This window comes from Macadamia integrifolia, chromosome 8 (assembly GCF_013358625.1).
Source record: "Macadamia integrifolia cultivar HAES 741 chromosome 8, SCU_Mint_v3, whole genome shotgun sequence".
Taxonomy (NCBI): Eukaryota; Viridiplantae; Streptophyta; class Magnoliopsida; order Proteales; family Proteaceae; genus Macadamia; species Macadamia integrifolia.
In genome coordinates, this window is record NC_056564.1 from 34,458,218 (window position 1) to 34,479,141 (window position 20,924).

At 35.9% G+C, this 20,924-nt stretch overlaps 1 long non-coding RNA gene across 1 annotated transcript; it reads right to left on the reverse strand.

Moving 5' to 3' along the window:
• Positions 1-420: 420 nt before the first annotated feature.
• LOC122085748 lies at positions 421-5,792 on the reverse strand. Its single transcript, XR_006142212.1, has 4 exons — positions 5,446-5,792; positions 4,863-4,983; positions 4,697-4,768; positions 421-1,073 (listed from the first exon to the last, which is right to left on the reverse strand). It is a non-coding gene; the product is annotated as an uncharacterized LOC122085748 (long non-coding RNA).
• Between the last annotated feature and the right edge of the window lie 15,132 nt (positions 5,793-20,924).

Here is a 20,924-nt window from a genome sequence, read left to right on the forward strand (position 1 = left end):
TTCAGTTGAAACCGACATATTAAATGGTTAAAATCAAATAGACCCATTTAACTAACCGATCTTAAACTTAAAAGTAGAACCGAACCATTTACTAAATTGTTTTATGGTTTCAATATAAATAGCTCGATTCGATTTCGATAAACAGTTTCGATTTCAAATTGACATCCTTAGCTCCAATGACCCTTGGAGCTTCCCTAACCAAGTTGTAGAAGCCAAGGACCTGGTTCTCTCATTGAACGCTATTAGAAATTACAAGTTGATACTCTAATCAGCTAGTGTTGTAGTTGATGACAAGTCGAACAAGGACCGAGGAGGATATCCAAACACTTGGGCCCACGTACAGGTCGGTCAGGTTTCTAATCTATAGAACACTATTGAAGAGGATAGCATTGTTGGGATATTTGGCCAAGGCAGTACATAAATTATGTAATCAAGTCAACTATATATATATATATATATATAATCATGTCCAAACTAAAGAAAACAACTACATGATACCGTCAAATATCCAAACATATGATCCACAAAAAAAGGTTAGCATGTCCATGACTTGTTCAAAAGTCCTTAATGATGTCTTTGCTATCAGACATACACAATTCCAATACCTTTGGCTTGTCTTCCTCACTTGCATTCAAGAAGAGACGAGCTAAATTCTTCCTTTTCATAAAAAAAACTTTGGCACGCAATCTCTTGTTGAAATCAAGTCCTGGGATTGCATCAATTGCAACACACAGTCTCTTGGCAAGATCATATGGCGAATCATTAACTAGTTCACTGACTAGTTGACTGATTACGGTTGCTATTGCTTTTAAAAGATTTGATACCTTATCAGTTTCCACCTTTCTTCTCTTCTTCCTACCACTTGTAACAGCTGAGCATGCCCTCTTGCCCATTCTTATCTGGTTTCGAGCTGTGATGGTGGATACACTGCGGTAAGACTCTTTACCGAGATAATGTTTTCTATAGTGTTCCACTGCGATAACAACAGCAGTAGCCGCTAAGATAATTACTTTCTTGCGTTTCTGATAGTAGGCATCATCGTGTTCATTCTCGGTATCCATGTATACGTAGATCTACATGTCATATTAGAAAACACTTATAGTCAGGAAGTGGGAGAAATGAAAGCAGAAACTGCAATGCTTATATGGCAATTTATTGGCAAAAATTAAAAATCATTAATTATTTCAACCATAACAAAGAAAGTAATAATTCATGCATCATATTTCAAGCAACATATTGTATTTCTGATCCAACATGACATATCAATGATACTATACAGAACTAAAGAAAAAAAAAGCCAGCATAGAAATCATGTATCATATTTCAAGCAACATCATACAAATATAAGCTCTCTTTGGAAATCCACATTTTCACGTTTGAGTCACAGTAGCAATGCAAATCTCATCCATAAACCTAAGCCATCTGATGGACAAACCATCTCAATCACAAATCCATAACAATAATGAAGAAGAGAAGACCAAATGCTCTATCATCCTCCCAGATTTGACCTACTTCATAAAATTTGGTACATCTTAATGGAATGAATTGTTGCCACCTATATTGGTGCCTGCAAACAAATCCTAATTCATTGTACCATAGTGGCCTACATCTCAGAATATAAACGAGGAAGTTAATTAAACCTTCCTCAACAATGTACAAATCCATCTAGTATGGTTACAAACATGGCCAGGTTTTTCCACATCTTTTTTATTCCAATTTCCATTATAAAAAATATATAGGCTCATTCTATCAATGTAAAACTTTCTTTCAAGTTTCCTGTCACATCATTCCCCCGCCCACACTAACGCAGGAGTAAGAATGACCATGGAATAATGCCATCTATCATGTGTTACCACCTCAATATCAATTGCCATCTCAACCAAAATGTGAGATTGCAGGCCTCATAGCAGGAAGCAGATGAGATTCAGAAGCATGACACTTTGATAATAAAAATAAAATCATACCAAAACAACACATTATGATATAAACATGAGAAAAAAATAAATATGAAAAGGTTGGAAAATAAGAGAATTTTACCTCTAAGATTTACTGGAAGAAAATTTTGAGTACTTAAAAAGAGAAAGAAAAAAATATGTGGCATTTTAAAGCCTCAAAACAAGTCAGCTAATGAGCCATAACCACACACACAGAGGATATACATTAAAGGAGTGAACGAGAAGAAATTAACCCATTACATGATCTCCTAGTCAAATGCTTAACAATTAGGAAAATCAGAACGAAGAAAATATCAACTATGCTATCATAGTATCCTTCCATGGCAAGATACAAAAATTGCAGTCGACTGAGCTACATGATCATTGTATACAAATGTACATTAACATAATTAATATGAATAAATTATCGAGCAATTAGAGCAAGAAAAAAGGAAATCACTGCCATAAACAAGAATGGATTAAGTAGACAAATAGAAATAGTATGAGATTAGAACTACTTTTGAACCAAAGAGATAATTATGATAAGGACATTTCAAAAAGGGACCTACCCCAACCTCTTACCCCAAAAACTCCCACACATACATGCACACAAAAAACGCCAAGTGAAGAAACAAATAAATAGAAATAACTCACTGGATAAGACCAAGGGAACTTTTGGATAACGTACAATAAATGGAAGTCACCTGACTATCACATGATGAGAGGAGCAAACAATGTTGGGTGAATAGAATTCTATAAGGGCCCTTATAAGAGATAAATTGTGAGTCCCACAGTGCTAAACCAAAAGGTCAATTATTTGGTGTCAGCCGAAGATAAAATTTGGAGCAGTGGCATAAACTAACACAAGTTACTCAACCACTCATCATTACATTAATTTAGCCAAAAAATTGACTATACATGGATGTCCTTTCCCCAAATGATTCTTAAGACTGAATGATATAGCATGGAAGCACAAGACAATAATTAAATGTTGCAAACATCTCAACAGAAGAACCTTAACTCATACAAAATTACTGTAAGCAAGAAAAGTTCATCAAAAGAAGATTGAATCAAGGGATTAAGATAAAAAATTGTACGGCCCCATAGTCACTCATAAATGAATGTTATTGGTCTCGTTACCCAGTAGACTGTTATGAACCTTGGCCTCAAAAGCACAAACAAAATTGCTTTAACAATAAGTTAATATAACATTGCAGTGGTTTCTAATAGGAGCTGTTTTAGGCCTTTATGAGACGACAAAGAGCAACAATTCACTTTCAACCCTCCCCCTCAAAGAAAAAAATATCTAAATGCCCAGGCAATGACACAAGCACACAAGAGTCCAAAAAACACAAGTTAAATCTATAATGTCCATCTGTCATTGGAATTCCAGGCCAAGGTTAAAAAGTCTGATTAATATCAACTAATGATGACATATTTTACTTCATAACCACTTGTGAGCAGATGGAAGGTTGTAACCTGTAAGTATGCATAAGCACAAAAGCTGTAATGGTTCATAGCATGGAACCCTAACCGAAGAGCAGTTGAAATCTGAAGGAAAAAAAGCCCCAAATCGGACAAAACTGAAAGAGAAATGAAAGGGAGGAAAGAGGGGTATAACCCACCAAATTCGCAAGAGGAAGAGCCGAAGACAGAGCCTAATATCAATAGATAGATTGTCATATGAGATGATCAAAACCAGACAGAAAATGGAGGGAGGGAGGGAGGGAAGAAGCCATACCTTACACAATCGGGCTTCGAGCAAAGAGATCAAGCAAGAGGGACAAGCAGAAAGGAGAGATCCCCCAATAAGATGATTCCGTCCAGAGTCATGGTTTTTATATGAGGGTTGGAAATATGTAACTCGATTTGAAAAACACCTATTAAACTGAATTCTGCCTCAAATTACTTTTTAGTTAGAAAATAGAGTTCGACGGGTTCACATAATTCTGCTGCGGTTCAACTCAAAGTGCAACCAAACAGTTATAAAAATTCGGATTTACACATCGACAGAGAGACTTCCCTTAGAACTAGCGAACCAAACACTGCCCTTACATTCTCCCACTAGGAAGCATAAGTGACTGGGTATAATAAAAAAATTACTCTCAATCGGTATAAACATCCATGGGGACCTCCTCACCACCTTCACTTTCAGAAGAAAAGTATGGCTTAGGAATCACCATCTGTATTAGGATTTAGGAATCATAAATGTCTTTCCCTTTCGGGGAAGACTCTAGTTAGCAAATTCGGATTTCGGAATTATCCAGACAGGGAATTATTCGGAATAACTTGTTTTGTTAATTTATGAGTTCGGTAAAAAAAGTGGGCAAAATAAAATTCATGTTCAGATTCGGATTCAGATTCGAGAATTATTTGTTTACCAAAATAAAAGTTGAACACAAAATCCAGATATTATTTTTAATATTTATTGTATCTATTTTATATTATAAATCAATTAATATATATCTTCTTAAGATACAAAAGACACAAAAAGAAGCTATGTGCATGCCTAGAAAGAGAAATTTATTGTAGTTTAAATATGCACTAACATTAAAGAGATGAGAGATAATATAGGTTACTCTGGGTGTGCAATTATGTTACAATATCTGTTTTTTTTTTTTTTTCTGCAATGGAAAGTTTTAAACCACTTCCCTATTAAGAGGACATACAATCGTATCTAATCTGTATCTTATGATAGAAATTTTCCAATCATGACCATTAAGAGTTAATCCAGAGCAGGCAATATGCAATGGAAGACTTACAATGTCTGTAACTCAGAGAAGGACTTGATGTGTCCAGGCAACTGACCTTTCAGTCCAATGCTTGATAATGTTCTGATATAGAAATTGAAGGGGCATAAGTATCAAGAATTTCCAAAGGTTGAAACCATTGATTACTGATAAGAGAATAAATTCAGTAATGACTTACATGGAGATCACTCAAGAATCAGAGCAGATAATTCCAACCCAACCATCACCACAAGGATCTTAGCCCACCTAAGTAGTTGGTGTATTCCCCCAAACAAGCTTGAGCAAATCCAGAGCAGAAACTGCATCAGGAATTATAACATAAGGAACATCATAAGATGAGAAACTGCAACAACTGTTCCCATTTAAATTAAGCATACTTCCTTAACCACTCTCTCTCGTCTATGCAGTGTTTGACAATAGCACCAAACCAAAGTCCATATTTTAATTAGCATAAGAAAATGATAAATGCCACGAGCTCTCCGATTTCTGGATTCATGGGCTTTACTAATAGATGAAGAGTACTGATTACTGCAGGAGTTGAAAAAGAAAGCAGCAAGGCAAAGCAGGGAAAATGGTTAACTTAGTAACGAACTAACAATAGCCTCTGGGAAAAAAAGGGCAAACCTAATGCTTTTTTTTTTTTCTCTCTCTCTCTAACCGTACTGGAAAAAATAAAAGGGATTTGAGAGTCTGAGACGGGGGAAGTGAAACCGGAGGGCGATATCCAGCATTCCGGTTCGGAGTTGTAGTAGTGGATATACCTCTCTCTCAACGTTGAAGTATGGCTTGCAACGGTGGACTTTCTCTAAGCATTTTTCCCCCTTTGTTAATTGTGCAGAGTCTGCAGACAGAGACACAGTTGATAGGAGAGTTGAGATTCAGAGTTGCAGCCTTGAAGCGGTGGCCGGACCGTTGGAGTTGTTGGATGAGGATGAGGACGAGGAGGAGGACAAGGACGAGCACGAGCACGAGCACGAGCACGAGCAGATGGTCTCACTCTCTCGGCCAGTCTCTGAAAGTCTCACTCAAATGAATTCAGAAGAGTAGAAATGGGAAGGCTTTGTGATTTGGTAAATTGGAAACCCTAACCTTTTCCCAAATCTTAAAAGGGCTTTGGCGCTTCTACCAAGAAAAAAAAAAGGGCTTTGGCGCTTTCTTAATTTTTAAATTGACTGAAAAGAAATGGTTTTTCTAATTTATGGTTTGTTATAAACAGGACTAAGAGTCGAAACCGGACTTTTTGTACGAGTATGATGTGGGTCTGGATCCTCTCCATAGAGGACAAATATGTTGATGTGGCATTAAAATAGAACGCCTATTGTTGCAATGTAGCATCTTGATCTAACCTAACTCCCCTCTCGCGTCCTTGGCTCGCTCCGGCTTTGGCTATGGCTTTGGCTTTGGCTCTAGCTCTGGCACCCTAACCTCCACTCCCCCTTCACCCCTGAAACTACCCACCCTACCGCCCTCCGCCCTCCGCCCTCCGCCCTTCCACTACAACGCTCTGGCATTGCTGCCATCTCCATGTACAAATACAAATTTTGATTTGAACATTCTTTGATGAACAATTTTGCAAAATCTAACAAATTCTATAGGTATTCATTTCACAAATGGTAATTTTATCATAATCTAGATGGAGTGAACTTATCCTATAGTTGTTGGAATTTAAATGATTATTTAAATTATTGTGAGATTCAAATTACCTTCTGATTTCTTATGTTTTTTATTTCATTTCACCATCTTTCTATCTTCTTGTATGATCTCTTATATGTTTATCTCTATATATTCTTAATGACCTTTCATGTGTTTACAAATGACACTTAATATAGTCTCTTCCTTTTCTTATAAGAGACCTTATCTCTTCCTCTTCTTGTAAGAGTCTTAAGTCTTTGTCTCTTCAATTTTAGAGACCTCATCTCTTAACATTCTTGAGAGACTGTCTCTTCATGTCTTTTCTAAAAGTCTATTTTTCTCTATAAATAGAGGGGACCTCTAGGCATTGCACACACTAATGACCAATTATAAAAGTTCACTCAAGTTATAGTGTGTTGTGAGGGTTGAGATCTTGTTTTACTCTTTTTTTGAGTCTCTACTTAAATTTATTTTGAGTGTTTTATCTTTTGTTTGAGCACAACATTGGAGTACTCCAAGGGATATAGCAGTTGAATGCACAACTACTAAGGTTGACATTGGGTTGTTTCATCTTAGAGGCCGAAACGTAATTCACCCGATTACACCATTGGGGGCGTCTACAGTCTTAAGGAGTGTCAAGTGACATGATTTAGCCCATCTATTTTGCTAACATATTTTGTTACAAATTCTTAAGAGCTCATGGTTTGAAGATCTTGTGATAGCTCAACAACCAAAGATAAGTGTGCTCTCTTAATATTCTAAGACAATTTTTTTACAATTCTTAAGACCGTAGAACTTCAGTTTATTGAGAGACCAGATTCTTTGATATGGCAAATAATCTTGCTTCGGAGATAGAAAATTTAAGAATTGTTTTCGATATTGTTTGCTCTAGACCAAATATCTGTCTCATTTGTTCTGACCACACCATCACCTACTACAAGTGATGAAACTATCATTATAGCCCAAAAGCAAAGGTAGATCAAGGTAGATTATTAGTGTAAGAATAGTATTTTAAATTCTTTATCCAATGAGCTTTATCATGTTTCTGAAGCTTATGATAATGCACAATTGATTTTGACTACATTGGATAAAAATATGCCTTGGAGTATACAGAAAACAAAAAATATATTGTTAAAATGAATTTGCAATAAGGGATTACGAGAGGATTTTTGCCCAAATTGATGAGTTTCAAATCCTTGTGTCAAAATTGGTCAAGGAAGGAATGGTCTTACACGATGATTTTATCGCTAGCTGTCTTCTAGAGAAGTTACTAGCATCTTGAGGTGACTTGAAAATGAATATAGAGCACAAGAGGAAGGACTGAAATTTAAAACAAATTATTATCCTGGTTAAGATTGAGGAAAAGAACTGAGAGAAGGACAAGACTAGAAAAGCTAAAAAAATACGAATAGTTTAAGAAAGGCTTCAAGGCCAAAAAGGAAACTTCTTTTAAAAAAATAAAGGAAATTGTTTTGTATGTGGCAAACTGGTCATCATAAGAAAGATTGCTAGAAAAGAAAGAGCAAAACCAAGGTCAACTTAGCTGAGGCCGATATTTTTACTGTCATGGTGACAGAGGTAAACTTGGTTGAAAAATCAAAAGAATGGATCAGCAACATAGATGCTACTAAGCACATCCTTGGGGATCAGACCGCTTTTTTCAACTATTCAACAGTTGAAATAGGTGAACAAGTTTTTATAGGAAATTCTCAATCATCTCATGTCTCTGGCGAGGGGCAAGTTCAATTGAAATTAACTTTAGGTAAAACCCTTGTTCTCAAGGATGTATTACATGTGCTCGATATTTGGCAAAATCTTGTGTCTGGTGCTCTTCTTATAAGGGCAGGGTTTAAACTATCATTTGATGCATACAAGGCTATTGTTATCAGAAACAATATATTTATTAGGAAAGGGTATAACTCTGGTGGGTTATTTGTTTTGAATGTTGCTAATATTATCAATAAAAAGTCTAATAATTCTGTGTATTTAGTTGATTCTTATGATGTCTGGCATGGTAGATTAGGACATTGCAATGCATGATACATAAAGAAATCGTGCAAAGTAGGTTTGATACATGGCAACCTAGAAACCCCATTAGTCAAATTCACTAAAAAACCTCATATTTCTGTCGAAAGAAAGTCTGAGTTATTGGAATTAGTTCACAGTGACTTAGGTGATTCCAAATCACATGAGTTAAGAAGTGGCAAAAGATACATCATTACTTTTATAGATGATTGTTTTAGGTATACTAAGTTATATCTTCCTAGAACCGAAGATGAAGCATAACAAATTTTCTTGTCCTACAAGGCTGAGGTTGAAAATCAGTTAGGAAGGAAAATCAAAAGACTTAGAACTGATAGAGGGACATAATATGATAATTTCTATCACAATTTTGTGAAGAAAATGGAATTATTCATGAGACCTCAACCCTTATCAATCTAATAAAGTTGCAGAAAGGAAAAATAGAACTCTAAAAGAGATGATGAACTCCATGGTTATCAGTTCAGGATTACCTTTGAACTTGTGGGGGGAGTCATATTATCATCATATTCTAAATAGAATACCTCATGAGAAATCTACCTCTATATCATTTGAGTGTGGCATGGTAAAAAATCCAACCTTAAGTATTTAAAGGTTTTGGGTTGTTTGGCTAAAGTTGGGTTGCTTGAACATAAGAAAAGAAAATTGGGACCTAAAATTTGTGACTGTCTTTATTGGATATGCTCATCATAGTGCATCATATAGATTCATGGTAATTAAATCTATAGATGGCATTTTTTAAACAAATACTATCATTGAATCTAGAGATGCTGATTTCTTTAAGCATATATTTCTCATGAGGAAATATTAACTAAGTAATGACACACATTTGACCAATAATAATCTAGCACTTGAAAAGCTAAGTGATGATCTCACAAGATCAAATGTTTTTTGTTGAATCTAGTGATGGAGATCAACTAAAAAAAAGCAAAAGACAAAGGAGAGAAACTAATTTAGATGATGGTATGTTTACCTATCTTATTGAAAATGATCCGGTCACACATACCAATATGCCATCACATCTCATGATTCTGTTTTTTTTTTTTTGGAAAGAAGCAATTAAGAGTGATTAGACTCTATAAGTGCTAACCACATATGGGAATTAATTGATCTTCCACCAGGAACTAAGGTTTTGGATACCAAGTGAATTTTAGATACAAATTAAGGCCTAATGGATTACTTGATAAATTTAAGGCCAGATTACTAGTTAAAGGATTTAAGCAAAGAAAGATATATATTTCTTTGACACTTTCTCTCCTGTAGCTAGAATTGCAACAATAAGGTTATCGATTGCAATTGCATCAATCTATAAACTTATCATACATCAAATGGATGTAAAGATATCATTTTTAAATAGAAATTTAGAGGAGAAAAATTTATATCAAATAAACTAAAGGTTGTGTCATTCTTGGGCTAGAGCATATAGTGTGCAAACTTGTGCTCTCTTTATATGGCTTGAAACAAGTACCTAAACAATGGCATAAATTTTTTGATAGTATTTTAATTTCTAATGGTTTTCATATCAATGATTTTAATAGGTATGTCTAGACCAAGTTATATAACAATAGAGGCGTTTTCATTGTTTTGTATGTTGATGATATGCTAATTATGGACCCTAGTCTTGATTTGGTGAAATCCACTAAAACGTTTCTAATGTCTAATTTTGAAACTAAAAACATGAAAGAATCCGATGTGGTTTCAGGAATTAAGATTATTAGAAAGAAAGATGAAATAGTTTGTCTCAAGCCCATTATGTGGAAAATTTACTTAAACAATATGGTTATTTAAATGCCAAAACTATGAAAACACCTTTAGTTGTTGGAAGTTGTATACAGAAAAATGAGGGAGAACCCGTTTCACCAAAAAAGTATTTTCAAATAATTGATTCTGGTTCTTGTTTAATGAATTGCACAAGACCTGATATCATTCTTGGTATTGGAAAGTTAAGTCAACACACTAGGAATCCAAGAATGGAATTTTGGGATGCCTTAGAAAAGTTGTTAAGGGTACTATGAATTATGATTTGCATTATTCTGGTAACCAAAAAATACTTGAAGGATATTACGATGCTAACTGGATATCTGATTCAAATGAAACATTGACTACTAGTGGATTCGTATTCACCTTAGGTGGTGGAGCGATTTTATGGAAATCGATTAAGCAAACTCGTGTGACAGGTTCCACTATGGAATCTGAGTCTGTAACTTTAGAAAAAGCCGGGTCTAAGGCCGAATGACTAAGGAATCTAGTGATAGATTTACCATTATAGCCTAACCTGTGCCTTCCATATATCTTCATTGTGACAGTTAGGCTTCCATTGCAAAGGCCAAGAGCAAGGTTTATAATGGTAAGAAAAGACATATATGCCTTAGACATAACTTGGTGAGGGAATATATAAATAATAGTACCATTGCTACTGACTTTGTAAAGTTATAGAAGAATGTAGCAGACAAGCTTAAAAAAACTTAAGTCACCAAGATTATTTTTAAGACATCTAAAGGAATAGGCTTAAGGCCCGTGATTCATGAGTAAAGGTGATGGATATCCATCCTATGTGATAGGAGATCCCTGAAATTAGGTTCAATGGGTAAAAATGAAGTCACTAGATGACTTGACTAGTACTATCATATTGTGCCTATTCCAAATTAGATATGAAAGATAGTAGTCACCACGAAGAACAGGATGATGAGTTATAAGACTTTTAATCAACCAAGGCTCATGTAATATGGGGGTATGTTAACTGTCATACTATGGACTGACCTAAGTGAATGTAGGGGATGTGGTTGCTTCTGATGAGAATTATGAGCAAATTTTCTAAACATTCATGAGTCCAAGAAGGGCACAACACCAAAAATGTCCACAATATAAAAAGGGTTACTACAACGTCGGATGATAGGATATGGATGGTAAGTCAGTTGACTACACAAATGAGGAAAAGTTCAAGAAGTCTGACTTCACCCATACTCTGTAGCATGGTTTATCATACCTGATGCAGATTCAAGTCCGGAAGATATATGCAACGATGTGTCTTACCATTCTAATGTGCTCATGCTATAATTTTATTTACCGGTATTTTGAATCTTGTGGAGGAATTGTTGGAATTTAAATTATTATTTGAATTATTGTAAGATTCAAATTACCTTTTGGTTTATTGTATCTTTTCATTTCATTTGACCGTCTTTCCATCTTCTTGTATGACCTCTTATATGTTTATCTCTATGTATTCTCAATCACCATTCATGTATTTACAAATGACACTTAATATAGTCTCCTCATATTTAGGACTTTGTCTCTTCATCTTTGGGACTCTTTTACTTCACTTTATGAGAGCCATTGTCTCTTCAATTTGAGAGATCTTATCTTTTCCTCTTCTTATAAAAGACTTGAGTTTTTGTCTCTTCAATTTGAGAGGCCTTATCTCTTACCATTCTAGAGAGACTTTGTCTCTTCATATCTTTTCTAGAACTCTCTTTTCCTCTATAAATAGAGGGGACCTCTAGGCATTGTACACACTAATGCCAATTACAAAAGTTCACTCAAGTTATGGTGTTTTGTGAGGATTGAGATCTTGTTTTACTCTTATTTTGAGTATCTCTACTTAAATTTATTTTGAGTGTTTCATCTTTAGTTTAAGCATAACGTTGGAGTACTCGAAGGGGTCTAGTAGTTGGTGCACAACTACTAGGGGTGCCATTGGGCTGTTTCATCTTGGAGGCCGATACGTAATTCACCCGGTTGCACAATTGGGGGTGTCTACAGGCTTAAGGAGAGTGTCAAGTGACATGACTCAACTCATCTATTTTGCTAACATATTTTGTTATAGGATTCTTAAGAGTTCGTGGTTCAAAGATCTCTTGAAAGCTCAACAACCAAAGATAAGTGTGCTCTCTCAATATTTTGATACCATTTTTCTACAATAGTAACCCCAATTGTTCATTTGAGCAAACATTCAACTTCATAAAAGAAATAGCCCATGGTGGCGTTGCTGGGCCACGATTGAAGGGTTTGTCCTAGAACAAAAGATTGAATAAGTCTTCTAAACGGTTTCATGAATGGTAAGATTTTTACATCTAAGGTGAATATTGACACCAATTAGCAGTAGGTGGAGCAAGTGTAAGGACCAATTAAACAACAAGTGGAGCAAGTTGAGGTGGCACAAGTTGCTAGAAGAAGAAAGCCACCTGGTTGGCTCCAAGATTATGTTAATTGTTGAAAGGTTATAGTTGTAGACTGTTTTAAATTGTTAGAACCACATACGCATACAGTAATTGATTCTTTTATGCTATAAGTAGCACTTGTAAAGAGGAAATAAACAATGAATTCATTTGTTCTCTTCTTCCAAAATTCTGATTTCTATCTCTTTTCAGGAGTTGAGTCCCGAGTCAGCTATTTTTCCTCAATTCCGGTTCTAACATTTGTACTTTCGTTGTCCTTTTATGGCGGATGGCACTAGATCTTAAAAAATGGAGGATAAATCCATTCATTGCTTGATTTCAAAAAAACTACAGAATCCCAATTGATATTTTGCAACAAAGTAGTATGGAAATCAACAAGAATTTATAGCAATTCATGACCATAGTGGAGACTCGATTCAATGATCTTCAACACAATCAAGCACACCCTCCTACTTCAATGGAGATGCCTCTTTCTCAGACTCCATTAATGTTCCCTGCGACAACCATTAAGCATATACGCCTAGATGTACCATACTTTGATGGTTCTAGTCCTGCAGATTCAGCCTTCAAAGCTGAACAATTCTTGAGCTATCATAACAAACCTGAGGATCAAAGATTGGTTGTTACTTCATTTAATATGGATAGAGTGGCTTCTTTTTGGTTCCAATGGATGCATAGCAACAATTTTATTGCCAGTTTGAGATTCTTCTTGGAGCCTTTGATAGGAGATTTGGACGGTTTGCTTTTGATGATTATAGAGGGGCATTGCCTAAGCTTCAACAAATAGGAGGTGTTGCTGAATATAAATCTCAATTTGAGTGGTTATCTAACAAGGTAACAGATTTTTCAGAGTAATTTCTTTTATGCTTTTATAATTTTTGGTTTAAAAATAGAGCTCAAGAGTGAATTATTAATTGGTCAACCTCAACACCTTCTTCAAGCCATGGCAATGGCACATATTCAAGAGGAAAAGTATAAGGATTTATAATCCTCTTGGCCTAAGGCTAATACTACCCTAAGGCTACTTAAACCTCCATCCAATTTACCTGCTATGTCACCAACTCTTGCCAACCTCAGATTCCAATTCGAAAGTTAAGTCTAGTTGGGATGTGATCCCGTAGGAAAAATGGTCTATATTTTAATTGTGATGAAAGATATATTCTAGGCCATAAATGCAAGACTAGATTTCTGTTGTTAGTGATAGACGATGAGGAACCTCAAAGGTAAGTCGACGAGTTTGAAGAAACTAATTTGGGAGGGAATATCTGAAGTTAGTTTTCATTATATGCGGACAAACAATTATACATGCTTATTGATAGTGGAAGCACTCACAATTTTACAGAATAAAGGGTAGCTCAGCTATTACATTTGCCTATTGTTCCTATAAAAGAATTCAAAGCGCTTATTGTTAATGTCGATTACCTTTTATGTTCCAAGAAGTGTAAGGCAATAACTATTTAGTTGCAGGGATATTTTTTTTCTATTGAGCTCTTATTATTGCCCATTGAAGGAGCAGAGATAGTCTTTGATATTCAACGGCTGAAAAAATTGGGTCCTATCGTAACTGATTACAAGCATCTAACAATGTATTTTGTATGAGAAGGCCAAAGGGTTCAACTTAAAGGAGAGTCAACTATAAGGGATGATCCCATATCTCATCATCAATTGGCTAAATTAGCTTCATGTAGCCCGATGGCATCATTTTATCATTTAAAAGTAATGAATATAGTAGAGAGTAGGAGTACAACCAAACAAAAACAACATCATCAATTTATTGTTAAAGCATTGCCAAATTTCTTTGAACTTTTCCCCAAGAACCATTGACACTTTCCACCTTTACGTCGATTTGATCATCATTTCTTGGGTCTAATCCTGTAAACGTTAAAGCCTTATAGGTATCCTCAATTTCAGAAAGGGGAGATTGAAGTTTTAGTGTAGCAAATGATGGACAACGGGCGTTTGTTAAAATCTCAACAAAGAATGAAGATGATTGTAGATTTGCATAGAAGGGAGCTGAGTATGGCTTAAATTACAACTATATAGACAACTATCTATGTCTTCAATGCTTATCAGAAGTAAAGTCCTCACTTTCTCTTGAACAAGGCTGTAGCATTAGCTTCAATTGAACAAGCTTAACCTTGAAAAAGAAAGGTGGTAGGCCCGCTTCCACTTGGCCACAGAAGAAGGCGGTGAGAGACTGGGCCAACTTACTGCTATTATGGGCTAGGTTATGGAAAAGGTGGGACTTGTAGCTTACAAGTTGTAGCTACCACTCGACTCTAAAATTCGTAATATTTTTCATGTGTCTCGATTTAGGGGGTCAAACCCTCCAATGGATGTTTAGCAATTGCCTAATACCAATGCCACTGATCAACTGGTGGTCCTACCAATAGCAATTATGGGACAGAGACAAATTTGGCAACATGATAAGCTTGTCCCTCAACTACTTGTGTAGTGGGATGGTTTATTATTGGAAGATGCTATTTGAGAAAATTTCCAAGAACTCCAGGCCCTCTACCCACACTTACACATTAAGGATAAAGATTTTTTTTTTTTTTATTGGGAAGGGAGTGTTACAACTTCTGAGGTGAGTATTGACATCAAACAGCAACAAGTAAAGTAAGTGGAAGGACCTATTAATTTGCAAGTGGAGCAAGTTGAGGTGGCACAAGTTGTTAGAAGAAGAAAGCCACCTGGTTAGCTCCGAGATTATGTTAATTATTGAAAGGTTATAATTGTAAATTGCTGTATGTTGTTGGGATCAGATTGTGTAGGTGTTAGCTATGGCTGATTTCTCTGTAACAGAGTAACTGATTCTGATTCTTGTACGCTATAATTAGGAATTGTAAACAGGCAATAAACAATGAAGTCATTTGTATGAAGTTATTTGTTTTGTTCTTACAAAATTCCAATTTCTAGCTCTCTCTAGGAGTTGAATCCCAATTCAACTATTTCTCCTCAATTCCAGTTCTGATAGAGATGGACTTAGTAGGTGTGGTGGTCGAAAACGTCTTGGAATTTGTTTTAGAAAGAGTACTTCTATGTCCATGTTGACAATCGTTATGTTTGAGAAGGTGGGTTGGAGTGATTAAGAAAGGGGGGAATTTACTGCCATTCCCCTATACTTGGCCTCTATTTACTAAAACTCCCTTACCTTTTATTTTTTTTCCTACTTTTGGACTTTAGATCTCTTTCTCCCTTGCTCTTTTTAAATACCCAGATTACCCCTCATTTTCACTTGTAACCTAATAATTTTTTTTTCAAATTGATTGGTTCAATACATGCTTTTCCTAATTTAAGAAAACAACCAACTGGCTTATCCTTCCATTATTACTTAGTTTAAATGTTGCTTTGTTGGCTGAAACTATAACTCCTCGGCTCCAATATCAATTTTCTTCTCTTTAAATGCATTAATATTGGGGAAGGTAGCCATTCTGGTGGTGATGATGGTGATGGAGGTCCGATGGATAAAGGGAAACAACAAGGTGATGGAGAAAGATGGGTAGATCTAGTCTCTGCTAAATCCTTGGAACGAGTAGATGGGCTGAAGCTTGGTTTTGTGAAACCTTCGAAGGTTGATGGGAGCATGGTGGCTCGATGTTCTTCTTCCATGACTGAAGCTGGTGTGAAGTGATGGGAGAAAGCCTTGGTGGGACACTTCAAGGGGAGAAGACTACCATTTCAGATTGCTAAAGATATTCTCCTTAAACAATGAAAATTATCTGGTCACGTTGATAAGTTTATGCTTGAGAGTGGTATGTTCATTTTTTGTTTTAATGTGGAGGAGGATAGATTAAAATTTTGGGAAGGTGGCCCTTGGTTTGTTAATAGAAAACCATTGCTGTTGCGGCTTTGGAATCCGAGTATTGCTTTAAACAAAGTACAGTTGAATTCCATCCCAATCTAGATCTCCTTGCCAAACCTTCCTTTGCTTTATTGGACTGTTGAAGCTTTAAGTGGCATAAGGAGTGTGGTGGGGGTCCCTATACTTCTAATAAATGCACTCGAACTATGAAGCGATTGTCTTATGCAAGGAGTTGCCTAGAAGTTCATGCTAGTGATGAATTGTCGAAGTCTATTTCGGTGTATGATGAGAAAGGGATTACCTTTTCTCAGGATGTTGTGAATGATTGGAGACCCACATCCTATAGTAAGTGTTGGCTATTTGGTCATGACTCTATCTAATGTGGGAAGGAAGTTTGTACGACAGCCCACCTGTAATGGGTTCGAAATGTTGGACAATGCCCAGTGAGTCAGCCAAAAGTGGTGGTGGATGGCGGAAAAATTGAAGAAAACTAAAAAAATCCGGTGGCAGCAGCTGAGATTGTGGATCCTAGGTTGGTAGCAAATGGTGGAAGTATGGAGGAGGTCCCACTAGCATTTTCAAATTCAAATTTAAATTCAAGAAGAGATTTGAGGGAGAATGATTCCACCCATAATTTCACTTCAGTAACAAATGGAAGAAAGGTCAATGTTTTACCTATTATAAGGGAGGCAATTGTGCATGAAAATTTATTTGTTGTTTTGGATGAGAGACAAATTTAATTTTAGCTCTTAAATCCAAGGAGTTATTAGTGTTTGATGATGTGGCTGATGAAATAAGGGGCGATGACTTGCTAGAAAGGGGCCTAGTTGGAAGGATCGCCGATTCTAGCATTGAGGATCTTCTTTTCAATTCTGTCATGAAGGATAATTCATTGAAGGAAGATCGGCTAGAAGGTGATTATCTTCTTTCGAATTTGAATTCAAATTTGAATTGTGATATGGTGGAGGATTGCCTTTTAAGAAATGAAGAGAATATTCCATCAAATCTTTTTAATGATGAGATTGCTCCCAATTCGGTTATTTCCAAATTTGTTACGAAGGAAAAGATTTTGAAAGGAGATCGGCCAGTTGGTTTTTTCTTGGCTTCTTCAAATTTGAATTCAATTTTGAATTGTGATAAGGAGGACAGTTTCCATTTGAGAGATGGGGAGAATATTCCACCAAATCTTCTTGATGATGGCGCGGAAGGACATATCTTCCAAATTTTTTACTACCAATTTTGTTATGAGGAAGATGATTTTGGAAGGAGATCGGCCAATTCGTGTTGACTTGGTTTCAAATTTAACTTTTAAGGAGGTGGAGAGAGTGCCTTTGGGAGATGGAAAGAATATGCCATTTATTGAAGAGGAGTTGGAGGATGGTGAGGTGGAAGGCGCCTTACTTATTTTGAAGGGAGTCAATTTGGGGAAATTATATTCTTCCACTCTTTATGAGGAGGATAATAATGGAGAGGATCGATGGAATATTCCTGGAGATGCTGCTGTGGACAAAGGCTTGGGACATGATTCCTTGATTAATGGATTTGATTATGAAGACACGTTGGAGGCTAAGCTGTCCAAGCAAGTTGCTCAATCGGCCTATTTAAAAAACCAAGCTACAATGGATAAGGAACCTTCTTATATATCTCCAATTTCCATTGCTCATTCTCTTTCATCAAAACAATGTGGAGAAACCATTCCCAAGAAATATTCGGCTTATTTCAAGGAAGCAGAGGACATTGTGGATTTTATTAGTGAGGAGGTGATCAATCAAAATGAGTTGAACCAATGTGTGGAGATGACCCATCAAGTTGATAATATAGATGGTACACATTTGGGCTTTTCAGAGCAAGCGTCAGAGTCGAATGATGATGGTGGTTCTGAAGTCTTTAGAAACCTGACCCATCCAATAGTGAGAAGCATTCTGCGGAAGAGTCATCGCATGAAAAATGCCCCGTACTTTCTTCGCTTCTGAGATTGGGCTACTTAATTCCTTCATAGCATCTTTTCCCAATTGCTAAAATTTTCTTTCTATAGTACATAAATTGTGCTACAGGGTTTATCCTGTTTGATTTAAGGACCTCTCCTCCTTTCTTTTGGTCTGCCCAAAGAAAGCTGTAGGGGTTGCCTTTCTCTGTGTTTTTATATGTTTTCTTTTTTGCTTAATACATACAAATTACCTATTGAAAAAAAAAAAACTATTGAGTCACTTAAATATATTGTTTATTTATTATTTTGTCCCATCCATCATCAAGGATATTGTTTATTTTATTTTTCTTTTGTCTCATCCATCATCACCAGTTTAGTAACCTTTTTTTTTTTTTATCGGTATTGGATTAATATCGATCTCAGCCGATACTAATTCGGATCGGTATCGATCTCAATGTTATATTCCCCGTTAGGGTTGTTACACATGATTTTAGGGATTACAAAAATAATTAAAGTATTGGATCTGTATCGTTCTCAACCAATACTAATACAGATCACTTAATTTGGACAATCCAATTCCAATTACTTGAACCATGCCCTTTATTTGTACCATCCTTCCACAGTGTTATTTTTAAACTAATCAATTTGAAAAAAAAATTTAGTAAGATACAAGTGAAAAGAAGGGGTAATCTGGGTATTGGAAAAGAACAAGGGAGAAAGAGATGTAGACCTCCAAATGCAAGGGGTATCAGAAAAAAGTAAAAGATAGGGGAGTTTTAGTAAATATAAGTCAAGTGCAGGGGAGTGATGGTAAATTCCACTAAGAAAGGAAATGAAAGATTTGAAGAGATGGAGAGAAGGAAAGAGGGGAAGAGAGTGACATGGTTTTTCTTGTAAATAAAATGGAAAAGCAGCACTATATCTCGAGTCCGGTGAATCTTCTCGTAAGTGAATAGGGACTCTCAATTCACTTATGCTAGATTCTTGACACGTCTTATCTTTTAAGAGAATAGTTAAATGGTTAGTTAAATTGTCTAATATTTTCAAGATTTCAATAAATAAATAAGAAAATAAGAATCCCAGCAAACAAGGAAAGTGTATTCTCCTTTGATTCCGTTAGCAATTTCATTTCTATTGAAAACTAGAGATTATCTTAATTTTTTTTATATAGCTTCTCTCTCCTTCTCCTTTGACTCCGCTGTAATCTAATTCCTATTAAAACCCTAAAGATTATCTTAACACCCCAACACTACCACCATTGCCTCCCACCCCCCCCCCTCTCTCTCTCTCTCTCTCTCTCCCTTCTTCTTCAACACTCTCTCAAATGTGAAGAATGCATCACCATATTTTCTTGTTTTTCAAATTCCTCCCACACAAGATGATGTTCTTGAGTTTCAACTTTTGCACCTGTAGGAACTAAATGAAAGAGCATACAAGAAGAAGAAAAAGAAGGTGAGAGAGAAAATAAAATAATCTCTTGTGTCATAAGAAGAAAGAAATTACAAAACGGAATCAAAGCAATTAACTTTCGTTTTTATTGGGATCATTTCTTTTTTCTTCTTAATTTTTAAATCTTCGAATATTTGAAAATAGGATAATAGGCAGTTACCATACGATTAAGGATTTAACAAGTGTCAACATATCAGCGGAGGTGAATTGAGAGTCCTAGTTTACTTACCTGAAGATTCACTAGACTCCCACATCTCATTCCCACCGCCGAGGAAGGAGAGAAGTTACCATTCCTTCCACGAGCGTTTTCAATCCCTAACTCCCAACGGACCCGAAGACGTGTTCCTCTTCCTTCTATTCATTTTGCTGCTGGAGTCAGTTCCTCAATCATCATTAATGTTTTGTCTCAATTTCTTCATCCATCATCTTCTACTACATTCCAATGAACTAGGAGTCTCGGAGAAATTGGGGGTACCATGGTCAGTTGCAGCGATGAGCAGGGAAATATACTAAGAGTGTAGGGCACTGGAGAACAGGCTGAGGGCAATGGGAGGAGAGAGGGAGAAGAATGGGAGATGAAAGAGGAAGAGGAAGAATGTGGGGGAAATTATAAAAGAAATCCTTACATTAAAAAAAATGGAAAGTAATTTAGGATGGGCAATTATGTCGCAACAACAATGTTTTGTAACTTGATTGGTTACAAACAGCTTTTCTCTCTTAATTTAATCAAACTATTCAAATATAATTCGGTCACGGCAAGGATTAAAGTATCGGTATCGGTCGCCGTATCGGTCGACCAAAATTAAGATACATATCGGAGGGTATCGTATCGAAGATACTCTAAGATACGCTAAAGATACATACATAAATGGATATAAAACACCTTTTTAAACACTTTTGCATTAAAAATTTATTAAAAAAAGCTATTGATAACATGTACTATGCATAAACACTAAATTGAGGGTATCGCACTAAGAATTCAAGGTTTGTAGTTGTTCCATAAATGTAAAATCCTTGTTCAAAATCATGATTTCCACTTTAGTTAGAGAGAAATATGACTGGCAGTAACTTGAGAACAAAAACACCTCAAAAAATCGTGTTTTGTGAAAAAATACCCATCTTGGCCATTATATGACCGTAGCGCACTGTATCGGTACATACCGATACTCACCGATATGTACTGATCGATACATACCAATATTCACTGATATG